General features: G+C 37.4%; 1 pseudogene; it reads left to right on the top strand.

Moving 5' to 3' along the window:
• LOC112627521 overlaps window positions 1-12,553 on the top strand; it is a 37,277-nt pseudogene that overhangs the window by 959 nt on the left and 23,765 nt on the right.

Below are 12,553 nucleotides of genomic sequence, written 5' to 3'. Positions count from 1 at the left end.
CAGCCGGGGCAACATAGTGAGACCCCATCTCCGATAAATATATATATACTGATGAAGGGCCATGGAGTTGAAGGATCCTTTCTGCCTTGAGGAACTGTGAGAATGGGAATTGGATGGCCTTTGAGTGGTGGGAGAGGGGCTGCTTTGGAGCAGAACTGGGAAGGATTTGAACTGGCAGGCTGAAGTGTAGAATAAAAATAGGTGCATTCCCCATACTGGTGAATCCACTAGCTTTGTCAATACATCACCACATTCGAGAATACTTCTGAAGGACACATAGGACAAAGCAGTTAGATCAGATAGTATACCACTAACTGCATTTGATAAATTCAGAAATAGACTCAAAGAAGCTAGCAGTCTAAATTCAAACTGCTAAAAGTTGCTCGAAGAAAGGACTCAATCCAAACTTTCTGACTCCACAGTCATGTTTGTTTGTTTTTCCTTTTAAGTATTTTCATATTCCCCATAAAATCAAGAATAAAACAAGGCCGCTCTAGTCTCTACATTTTTTAACAAGGTTCTAATGATTGGGTCATTCAGTAAGTCCTTACAGTGATACAGCTTTGCTCCCACATACTTCCTTAATGCTATTTTTGACAAGTATATTACATTTCTATACATAATAGACCCAACAATACAATTATACATAGTGTTTTATACAATTGCTTTAAATCACTTAGGAGAAGAAATATCTTTATTGGTGCTCTTTGGTATTTTTCTGTGAATACAAATTACTGCTTGGTGTTGTTTTCAACCTGAATAACTTCCTTTGATATTTCTTATAAATCAGGTCTGCTAGCAATACATTCTCTTGGTTTTTGCTTACCTTAATTTTTGTAAGATGCTTTTTCTAGATATATGATTCTTGGTTGATAGTGTTTCTTTCTTTCTTTCAATATTTTAAATATGCCATCCTACTACTTCTGGAATCCATTATTTCTTTTTCTTCCAAGACAGAGTCTCACTCTATCAACCAAGCTGGAGTGCAGTGGCACGATCTCGGCTCACTGCAACATCTGCCTCCCGGGTTCAAGTGATTCTCATGCCTCAGCCTCCCGAGTAGCTGGGACTACAGGCATGTGACACCATGCTCAGGTAATTTTTGTATTTTTAGTAGAGGTGGAGTTTTACCAGGTTGGTCATGCTGGTCTTGAACTCCTGACCTCAAGCGATCGGCCCTCCTCAGCCTTCCAAAGTGCTGGGATTACAGGCATGAGGCACCGTGCCCAACCATGGCCTCCATTATTTCTGATGAGAAATCAGCTATTAATCTTATTTTGCTTCCCTTACACATACTCTTGCTGCTTTCAATATTTTTTTTTGCCTTTATCTTTTAACATTTTAACTAGATATATTTGGATATTGATCTCTTTTCTTTTATCCTGCTTGAGCTGCCTGAATATGTAAATTAATGCTCTTTTCATCAAATTTGGGGAATTTTCAGACCTTATTGTTTGGAATATTTTTTCTGATCCTTTGTCTCTCTGATGTCTTTATGAAACTCCCATCACGTGTATACTAATGCACTTACTGATACTCTACACTCCTCCGAGATGCTATTTGTTTTTCTTCATTTTTTTCTCTCTGTTCTTCAGATGGCATAATTTCTATTGATTTATCTTCAAGTTTGCAAATTTTTGTTTTGCCGGCTCAAACTTACTGCTGTATTCCGCTAGTGAATTTTTTATTTTGGTTATGGTACTTTTCAACTACAGAATTTACACTTGGTTATATTTTGTAATTTCTCTCTATTGATATTTTATGCTTCATAATGAAACACTATCATCATATCTTCCTTTAATTATTTAATCATGGTATTCCTTAGTTTTTTTTAACATATTTATTTTATTTTTTATTTTTTTTAAATTTATTTATTATTATTATACTGTAAGTTGTAGGGTACATGTGCATAACGTGCAGGTTTGTTACATATGTACACCCGTGCCATGTTGGTGTGCTGCACCTATCAACTCGTCATTTACATCAGGTATAACTCCCAAAGCAATCCCTCCCCCCTCCCCCCTCCCCCCTCCCCATGATAGGCCCCGGTGTGTGATGTTCCCCTTCCTGAGTCCAAGTGATCTCATTGTTCAGTTCCCACCTATGAGTGAGAACATGCGGTGTTTGGTTTTCTGTTCTTGTGATAGTTTGCTAAGAATGATGGATTCCAGCTGCATCCATGTCCCTACAAAGGACACAAACTCATCGTTTTTTATGGCTGCATAGTATTCCATGGTGTATATGTGCCACATTTTCTTAATCCAGTCTGTCACTGATGGACATTTGGGTTGATTCCAAGTCTTTGCTATTGTGAATAGTGCCGCAATAAACATACGTGTGCATGTGTCTTTATAGCAGCATGATTTATAATCCTTTGGGTATATACCCAGTAATGGGATGGCTGGGTCATATGGTACATCTAGTTCTAGATCCTTGAGGAATCGCCATACTGTTTTCCATAATGGTTGAACTAGTTTACAATCCCACCAACAGTGTAAAAGTGTTCCTATTTCTCCTTAACATATTTATAATGGCTGCTTTGAAGTCTTTGTCTGCTAAGTCCAACATTTGGGCTCTGTCAAAGGCAGTTTATGTGGGTCACATTTTTCTGTTTCTTTGCAGGTCTCATAATTTTTTTTGTTGAAAACTAGACATTTTAGATACAGGCATACATCATTTGATTGCAATTCACTGTACTGCACTTTGCAGATACTGATTTTTTTTTTTACAAATTGAAGGTTTTTGGCAAGCCGTATCAAGCAAGTCTGTTGGAGCCATTTTTCCAACAGCATGTGCTCGCTTCGTGTCTCTGTGTCACATTCTGGTAATGCTCAAGATCTTTCAAACATTTTATTATATCTCTAATGGTGATCTGGGATCAGTGATCTTTGATGTTGCCATTGTAGTTGTTTGGGGTACCATGAACCATGGCCATATAAGATAGCAAATCTAATTAATAAATGTTATGTGTGCTGACTGCTCCACCTACCAGCCATGTCCCCATCTCTCTCCCTCTCCTCAGGCCTTCCCAGTCCCTGAGACACAACAATACATAAATTAGGACAATTAATAACCCTACAATGGCCACTAAGTGTTCAAGTGAAAGGAAGAGCCAAATGTCTGTCTCTGTTTTTTTTTTTTTTTTTTTTTTTTGAGATGGAGTCTCACTCTGTCGTCCAGGCTGGAGTGCAGTGGCACGATCTTGGCTCACTGCAACCTCTGCCTCCCAGGGTCAAGCGATTCTCCTGCCTGAGCCTCCCAAGTAGCTGGGACTACAGGCATAGGCCACCACACTCAGCTAATTTTTGTATTTTTAGTAGAGACGGGGTTTCACCTTGTTAGCCAGGATGGTCTCGCTCTCCTGACCTCATGAGCCACCTGCCTCAGTCTCCCAAAGTGCTAGGATTACAGGCGTGAACCATGTCTGTCTCTTAAATTAAAAGCTTGATATGATTAAACTGAGTAAGGAAAACATGTCGAAAGCCAAGATAGGCTGAAAGCTGGGCTTCTTGCATAAAGCAGTTAGCTAAGTTGTAAATGCAAAGGAGAAGTTCTTGAAGGAAATTAAAAGTGCTACTCTGGTGAACACACAAATGATAAGAAAGTAAAACAGCCGGTTGCTGATATAAAACAGTTTTAGTGGTCTAGATAAAAGGTCAGACCAGCCACCACATTCCCTTGAGCCAAAGCCTAATCCAGAACAAGGCTCTAATGCTTTTCAAGTCTATAAAGACTGAGAGAAGTGAAGAAGCTACAGAAGAAAAGTTTGAAGCTAGCCAATGTTGGTTCAAGGAAAGAAGGTTTAAGGAAAAAGCCATCTTCATAACATAAAACTGCAAAGTGAAGCATCAAGTGCTGATGTAAAAGCTGAAGCAAGCTATCCAGAGGATCTGGCTAACATCATTGATGAAGGTGGCTACAGTAAAAAACAGATTTTCAATGTAGGCAAAAAAAGCCTTACATTAGAAGATGTCATCTAGGACTCTCATAGAGAAAAAAGTTAATGCCTGCCTTCAAAGCTTCAGAGAACAGGATGATTATCTTGTTAGTGGCTAATGCAGCCCATGCTCATTTACTGTTCTGAAAATCCTAGGTGATATGGTTTGGCTGTATCCCCACCCAAATCTCATCTCAAACTGTAGCTCCCATAATTCCCACATGTTGTGGGAGGGACCCAGTGGCAGATATTTGAATCATGGGGGTGGTTTTCCCCATACTGTTCTCGTGGTAGTGAATAAGTCTCACGAGATCTGATGGTTTTTTTAAGAGGTTTCCCCTTTAATTTAGCTCTTTTCTCTCTTGTCTGCCACCATGTGAGATGTGCCTTTCACCTTCTACCATGATTGTGAGGACCTCCCCAGCCATGTGGAACTTTGAGTCCATTAACCTCTTTTTCTTTATAAATCACCCAGTCTCAGGTATGTCTTATCAGCAGCATGAAAACAGAATAATACACTAGGTCCCTTAAGAATTATGCTAAATCTGCTTTTCCTGTGCTCCATAACTGGAACAAGAAAGCCTGGATGACAGCACATCTGTTTGCAACTTTGTTCACTGACTATTTTAAGCCCACTGTTGAGACCTACTGCTTAGGAAAAAAAAGATTTATTTCAAATATTACTGTTTATTGACAATGCACCTAGTCACCCAAGAGCTCTGATGGAGAGGTACAAGGAGATTAATATTGTTTTCATGATTGCTAACATAATATCCATTCTTCAGCCCATGGATCAAGAAGTAATTTCAACTTTCAAGTCTTATTATTTAAGAATTACTTATTTATTTATTTATTTTTGAGACAGAGTCCCACTCTGTTGTCCAGGCTGGAGTGCAGTGGTGTGATCTTGGCTCACTGCAACCTCTGCCTCCCAGGTTCAAGCCATTCTCCTGCCAAAGTGCTGGGATTATAGGCATAAGCCATCACACCCAGCCAAAAAATACATTTTTAAGGCCATAGCTGCCAAAGATAGTGATTTCTCTGACAAATCTGGGTGAAGTAAATTGAAAACTTTCTGAAAAGGATTTGCCATTCTAGATGCCATTAAGAACATTTGTGATTCATGGGAGGAGGTCGAAATATCAACATTAATGAGAGTCTGGAAGAAATTGATTTCAATCCTTGTGGATGACTTTGAGGGGTTCAATATTTTAATGGAGGAGATAATTGCAGATGTCACGTGCATAACAAGAAAACTAGAATTAAAAATGGAGCCTGAAGATGTGACAGAGTTGCTGCAGTCTTGAGGAGGAGTTGCTGCTTATGGATGAACAAGTAAAGTAGTTTCTGGAGGTGGAATCTACTCCTGGTGAAGATACTATGAACATTGCTGAAATGACAACAAAGGATTTAGACTACTACATAAACTTATTTGACAAGGCAGCAGCAGGATTTGAGAGGATTGACTCCAATTTCGGAAGAAGTTCTACTGCGGGTGAAATGCTATCAAACATCATCACATGCTACAGAGAAATTTTTCATGTATGCAAATTGTCAGAATTAAAACAGAGTCACTAATGGTAAGAGAATTCTGATAAATAGAGCTGGGAAAGGCCATAAAGAGAAGGTTCTCACACTCCTATGCTTGATAACGAAAAGATTCTACAAAAACCACAGCCTTACACAAAGGTCATTACCACCTTATACAAAAAACACTTCTACAAGGTCATCTACCCAACAATTGTCTATACAACCTTGGATTGTATCACCTTGTTATTGATCTTTGTAACCAAGGAAAATTATTTAAAAACAACTATGTAGTCCTAATCTTTTCCTTTAAAAACCTTTATCTTTCTTTACCTCCCTGAATACACACATAGTTTACTATGGCATGCATAGTCCCATTGCAATGCTCTATCCCCAAGTAAGTGTCTTTTCTTTTAGAGAGCCTCTTTCTATTTGTTATTTAGGGTGACATATACGGTGTCAAAAGTGGGATCTGAAAAAGATCACGCTTGGGAAGAATCAGTGATTCTTGGAACCAGTGTGTGGTACTCACTTCAGCCCTTTGAGTTCTCTGCTTCCATTGCTCACCTTTTCTGCCCTGGTGAGTTTTCTCTCAGGTTGAGTCTCTCTTCTTTTGGTAGAGGCTTTTTAAATATTATTTGGAATCTGGTTTAGATAAGGCCACCTTAAAAAAAAAAAAAAAACCATACATCATTATTGGGATGAAAAAAGACTTTTTGTCTTTTCTGATATGTCCTTTCTGGTATAAAGACAAATGTTTTTTTCCAGATTGAGTACTCTTGGTTTCCACAGAATTTACATTCTGTCTCTGAGGCATATCTTCTGGTGAATTTGCTTTTGGTCTAGCTTGCATACCCAGTTTAATATTTTGTGTGATCTGTACACCTAGGTTAAAATGTTTGTGAACATTCTTATCTGGGTTTTTTTTTTTTTTTTTGCTTTTGTTTGACTTTTCCCCTTACTTGTTTCTGAAAATCTTCTGAGAGTAAAAATAAACACTCTGGATGGTGGGTGCAGGACAACTAATTAAAAGCCACAGGGCAATCATCATCATCTAAAACACTGGTCTAAATTCCTGATGTTCTCTGACACGATTTTTGGATTTTCCTCGCTCTTGAAAGATTAATAAGAAACAGAATAGGATTCACAAACATTAAGGCATGCCAGGTTTTCTGGGACTCCAGCCAGCTACATATTATGGCCTGTTCTTGTGTACATTTTCAAACTGATAGGCAAATTCCATCAAGGAAAATTCAGAGTTCAAACGGTCTTTATTCAAAAAACTTGCAACTATAGAGTTAAAATGGAGAGTCTTACATGTTCTCTGTCTATTTTTTTCTACCTACTTTGAATTTGTTGACTTTTCCACTGGTGTTAAGATAAAACCACTTATGGCATTCAAGCAAAGATTTTTAAAAGTCTTTAAGAACTTTCAAATCAATGGTTTTGCAAATTTCAATAAGTTCCATGGTAACCAACAACCCTGATATATTTTAGAAATATAAAATAGGTTTGCCTAACAATTGTGTGCAATGATAAAATACTTAACTGACAAATTAATAATCTAAAGTAAAAAAAAAATGGATAAATATTTCTAAAAATTAGGCTCTCAGATCAAACAAGTCAAAATCTTGAGCTCAGAGCAGTAACATAAGGTATATCTGTCCAGCATAAAAATTTTACTTTTTGGCTACACCGAGGCCAAAAGGAAAAAGCTGAGAAAAAGAGAAAAATAAACTGCTTAAATTCTTCCCTGTCCACATTTGTTAATGAAGTAAACCAGATCAGCAAATAGATTTGTTACTCGTTCGAGGTTACCTGGAGATTTTATTTTTCTTATACAATTCAGCCAATCCTAGATAAAATGTAAATATTGAAATTTTACCTTGAACTCACTTGAAGCTAAAAAAAGTAAGATGAAGGAAGTTTTTCACAATCAAACTGACCTGGAAACTGTTTTACCCAAAATTTCGATCTTCAGCCTTCATTCGATTACCTATCAGGGCAAATAAAGTTTAGTAATGTGAACAAATCTCAATTTTGTTAGAAATATAATTTGGATCTAACTTTCTTTTATACATCAGTGAGTTGGCCAGGCACAGTGGCTCACACCTGTAATCCCAGCACTTTGGGAGGCCGAGCTGGGTGGATCACCTGAGGTCAGGAGTTTGAGACCAGCTTGCCAATATGGTGAAACCCCAGCTCTACTAAAAATACAAAACTTAGCTGGGCGTGGTGGTGTGCGTCTGTAATCCCAGCTACTCCAGAGGCTGAGGCAGGAGAATCACTTGAACCCGGGAGACGGAGGTTGCAGTGAGCCGACATTGTGCACTGCACTCCAGCCTGGGCAACAGAGCGAGACTCTATTTCAAAAAAAATAAATTAATTAATTAAAAAAACAAAACAAAAAAACAAACAACAAAACAGTGAGTGGTCATACTATCTCATGACTAAAATACTAAAATGAAAGCTATAAGATTTTTATTTGAGCGTGTATATGTTTAGATGTGTTATGGATATGTACATTTATAATGTTGTATTCTGTACTTACATAGTAAAATCTGATGTCGTTGGCCAGAAATCCTCTAAGAACAAATGAGTACTCATATAAAATATAATATGTATATAGCCATTAACCCAGATACCTTTTAGTTCACATGACTAAAGTAGATCTTTAGTAAATAAACTGGTTTTTAAGTTACTGATAAAATAAAAATAAAAATGTCTTCAAAATTGTCAGTATGCATTTTTGCTTAAGTTTACTGGTCAGTTTTATATTGTCTCTTCTAGATATTTTAAGGAATCTGGGTTTGACACAATGGTTACGAAACTATAAATCTAGCCTAAAACAGAATTATCTGTTTGTGTAATTTTTTGACAAATAAGACTTTAATATTGTCAGTTTAATGAAAACAGATGAATATTCTGATACATTTTGCTGAATATTTACCAGCAAAATATCCACATATTTAACTTTAAGGTTTTTACTGAAATACCTAACACAGGCTATTAAAATGATTAATAGGGAAATAACTTGAAATGGTGATGGGCTTTGTCTACTTTTCAGTTCTCACAAGTAGTCTAGGTAAACTTTTTAAAAAATCAAGTAAATGTAAATCAAATAAATGCTTATAAATGAACCTTTTATGGTTTTCTTCTTTTTTACTTTTCTTTTTTTTTTTTTTTTTTTTTTTTTTTTTTTTTTTTTTTTTTTTTTTGAGACGGAGTCTTGCTCTGTCGCCCAGGCTGGAGTGCAGTGGCCGGATCTCAGCTCACTGCAAGCTCCGCCTCCCGGGTTCACGCCATTCTCCTGCCTCAGCCTCCCGAGTAGCTGGGACTACAGGCGCCCGCCACCGAGCCCGGCTAGTTTTTTGTATTTTTTAGTAGAGACGGGGTTTCACCGTGTCAGCCAGGATGGTCTCGATCTCCTGACCTCGTGATCCGCCCGTCTCGGCCTCCCAAAGTGCTGGGATTACAGGCTTGAGCCACCGCGCCCGGCCTTTTACTTTTCTTTTAAATAAACTTTTTCTGTAATTGGAAACCTTAAAGTTATGTTATGTTAAATTAAATAATAGATACTCTGGTATCTATGCCTGGGCCATTTCCAAATAAAAAAAAATTTTAACTGAAACACATTGCCGAACATAAATATAAGCTTGTTCTAGGCTTCTTAAGTTTTATAGAAAGACTAAAGTATGTGAGTCTATTAATATACAATAAAAATTATATTATGCACAATCAGAAATGATAAGGGGAATATTACCACTGACCCCACAGAAATACAAACAACCATCAGAGAATATTATAAACACCTCTATGCACATAAACTAGAAAATCTGGAAGAAACGGATAAATTCCTAGACATATACACCCTCCCAAGACTCAACCAGGAAGAAATTGAATCTCTGAATACACCAATAATGAGTTCTGAAATTGAGGCAGTAATTAGCCTTTGAACCAAAAAAAGTTCAGGAGCAGATGGATTCACAGCTAACTTCTACCAGAGGTACAAAGAAGAGCTGGTACTATACTGAAACTATTCCAAAAAATTAAAAAGGAGGGACTCATCTCTAACTCATTCTATGAGACCAGCATCATCCTGATACCAAAACCTGGCAGAAATAAAAAAAAAAAAAAAGGAAACTTCATGCCAGTATCCTTGGTAAACATCAATGCAAAAATCCTCAACAAAATACTGACAAACTGAATCCAGCAGCACATCAAAAGTCTTATCTACCATGATAAAGTAGGCTTCATCCCCAGGATATAAGGTTGGTTTAACATATGCAAATCAATAAGTGTGATTCATCACACAAACAGAACTAACGACAAAAACCACATGATTATCTCAATAGATGCAGAAAAAGCTTTCAATAAAATTCAATATCCCTGGTATTGAAGGAACATACCCCAAAATAGTAAGAGCCATATATGACAAACCCACAGCCAATATCATACTGAATGGGGAATACTGGAAGCATTCCCTTTTAAAACTGGCACAAGACAAGGATGTCCTCTCTCACCACTGCTGTTCAACATAGTATTGGAAGTTCTGGCCAGGGCAATCAGGCAAGAGAAAGAAATAAAAGGCATTCAAATAGGAATAAAGAAAGTCAAACTATCCCTGTTTGTAGATGACATGATCCTACATCTAGAAAACCCCATCGTCTCAGCCCAAAACCCTCTTAAGCTTATAATCAACTTCAACGAAGTCTCAGGATACAAAATCAATGTGCAAAAATTGCTAGCAATCCTATATACCAACAACAGTCAATCTGAGAGCCGAATCAGGAAGACAATTCCATTCACAATTGTGACAAAAAGAATAAAATACTTAGGAACACAGCTAACAAGGGAAGTGAAGGATCTCTACAAGGAGAACTACAAACCACTGCTCAAAAAATCAGAGATGACACAACAAATGAAAAAACATTCTATGCTCATGGGTAGGAAGAATCAATGTCATCAAAATGGCCATACTGCCTAAAGTAGCTTATAGATTCAATGTTATTCCCATTAAACTGCCATTGACATTCTTCACAGAACTAGAAAAAAACTATTTTAAAATTCATATGAAACCAAAAAAGAGCCCAAATAACCAAGGCAATCCTAGGCAAAAAGAACAAAGTTGGAGGCATCACACTACCCAACTTCAAACTATACTACAAGGCTACAGTGACTAAAACAGCATGATACTGGTACAAAAACAGACACATGGACCAATGGAACAGAATAGAGAACCCAGAAATAAGACCACACACCTACAACTATCTGATCTTCAACAAACCTGACAAAAACAAGCAATGGGGGGGTGCCCATTTAATAAATGATGCTGGGGTAACTAACTGGGTAGCCATATGTGGAAGATTGAAACTGGACCCCTTCCTCACATCACATACAAAAATTAAGATGGATTAAAGACTTAAATGTAAAACCCAAAACTATAAAAATCCTAGAAGAAAAATGAGGTAATATCATTCAGGACATTGGCATGGGCAAAGATTTCATGATGAAGATGCCAAAAGCAATTGCAACAAAAGTAAAAATTGACAAATGGGATCTAATTAAACTAAAAAGCTCTGCACAGCAAAAGAAACTATCAATAGAGTAAACAGACAACCTATGGAATGTGAAAAAAACTGCAAACTATGTATCCAAGAAAGGTCTAATATCCAGCATCTATAAGGAACTTAATCGAGAACTTACAAGAAAAAACAAACAGCCCCATTAAAAAGTGTGCAGAAGACATGAGCAGACACTTATCAAAAGAAGATATACATCAGGCCAACAATCATATAAAAAAAAAATCATGATCGTCCAGGCTTGGTGGCTCATACCTGTAATCCCAGCACTTTGGGAGGGTGAGGCAGGCAGATCCCTTGAGGTAAGGAGTTTGAGACCAGCCTGGTCAACGTAGTGAAACTCTGTTTCTATTAAAAATACAAAAAATAGCTGGGTATGGTGGTGTGTGCCTGTAATCTCAGCTACAAGGGAGGCTAAGGCAGGTGAATCGCTTGAACCTGGCAGGCAGAGGTTGCAGTGAGCTGAGATCACACCACTGCACTCCAGCCTGGGCAACAAGAGTGAAATTCCATCTTAAAAAAAAAAAAAAGAAGAAGAAAGAAAGTAAGAAAAGAAACAAATCAACATCACTGACCATTAGAGAAATGCAAATCAACACCACAATGAGATACCATCTCATACCAGTCAGAATGGTTATTACTAAAAAGTCAAAAAATAGCAGATGCTGGTGAGGTTGTAGAGAAAAAGGAATGCTTTTATACTGTTGGTGGGAGTGTAAATTAGTTCAACCATTGTAGAAGGCAGTGTGGCCATTCCTCAAAGACCTAAAGACAGAAATACTATTTGACCCAGAAATCCCATTACTGGGTACACTCAAAGGAATACAAATCATTCTATTATAAAGACACATGCATATGTATGTTCATTACAGCACTATTCACAATAGCAAAGGCATGGAATTAACCTAAGTGCCCATCAGTGATAGACTGGATAAAGAAAAGTTGGTAAATACACACAATGGAATACTATGCAGCCATAAAAAGAATGAGATCATGTCCTCTGCAGGGACATGGGTGGAGCTGGAGGCCATTATCCTTAGCAAACTAATGCAGGAACAGAAAACCAAATACCACATGTTCTCACTTATAAGTGGGGGCTAAATTATGAGAACACATGGACACATAGAGGGGAATAACACACACTGGGGCTTCTCAGAGGGTGGAAGGTGGGAGGAGGGAGAGGATCAGGAAGAATAACTAATGGATACTAGGCTTAATACCTGGGTGATGAAACAGTCTGTACAACAAACCCCCATGACACATGTTTACCTATGTAACAAACCTGCATATCCTGCACATGTACCCCTGAACTTAAAATAACAGTTTAAAAAATATGTTATGGGGAAACATATTTCTAAAACTTATAAAATAGTTCTGATCTCTAAAATACTGATATGTAACAGACAAATCAAGATTTCTTGCTTCCCAGGCTCTTGCTAAAAATTTAAGGTTGCTAAGAGTTAAAAATTCACATTAATATATTCAACTTTGTATTTAAAATATGCCA

The sequence above is a fragment of the Theropithecus gelada genome, chromosome 7a (genome assembly GCF_003255815.1).
Source record: "Theropithecus gelada isolate Dixy chromosome 7a, Tgel_1.0, whole genome shotgun sequence".
Taxonomy (NCBI): Eukaryota; Metazoa; Chordata; class Mammalia; order Primates; family Cercopithecidae; genus Theropithecus; species Theropithecus gelada.
This window is presented reverse-complemented; position numbering and strand designations above follow the sequence as displayed.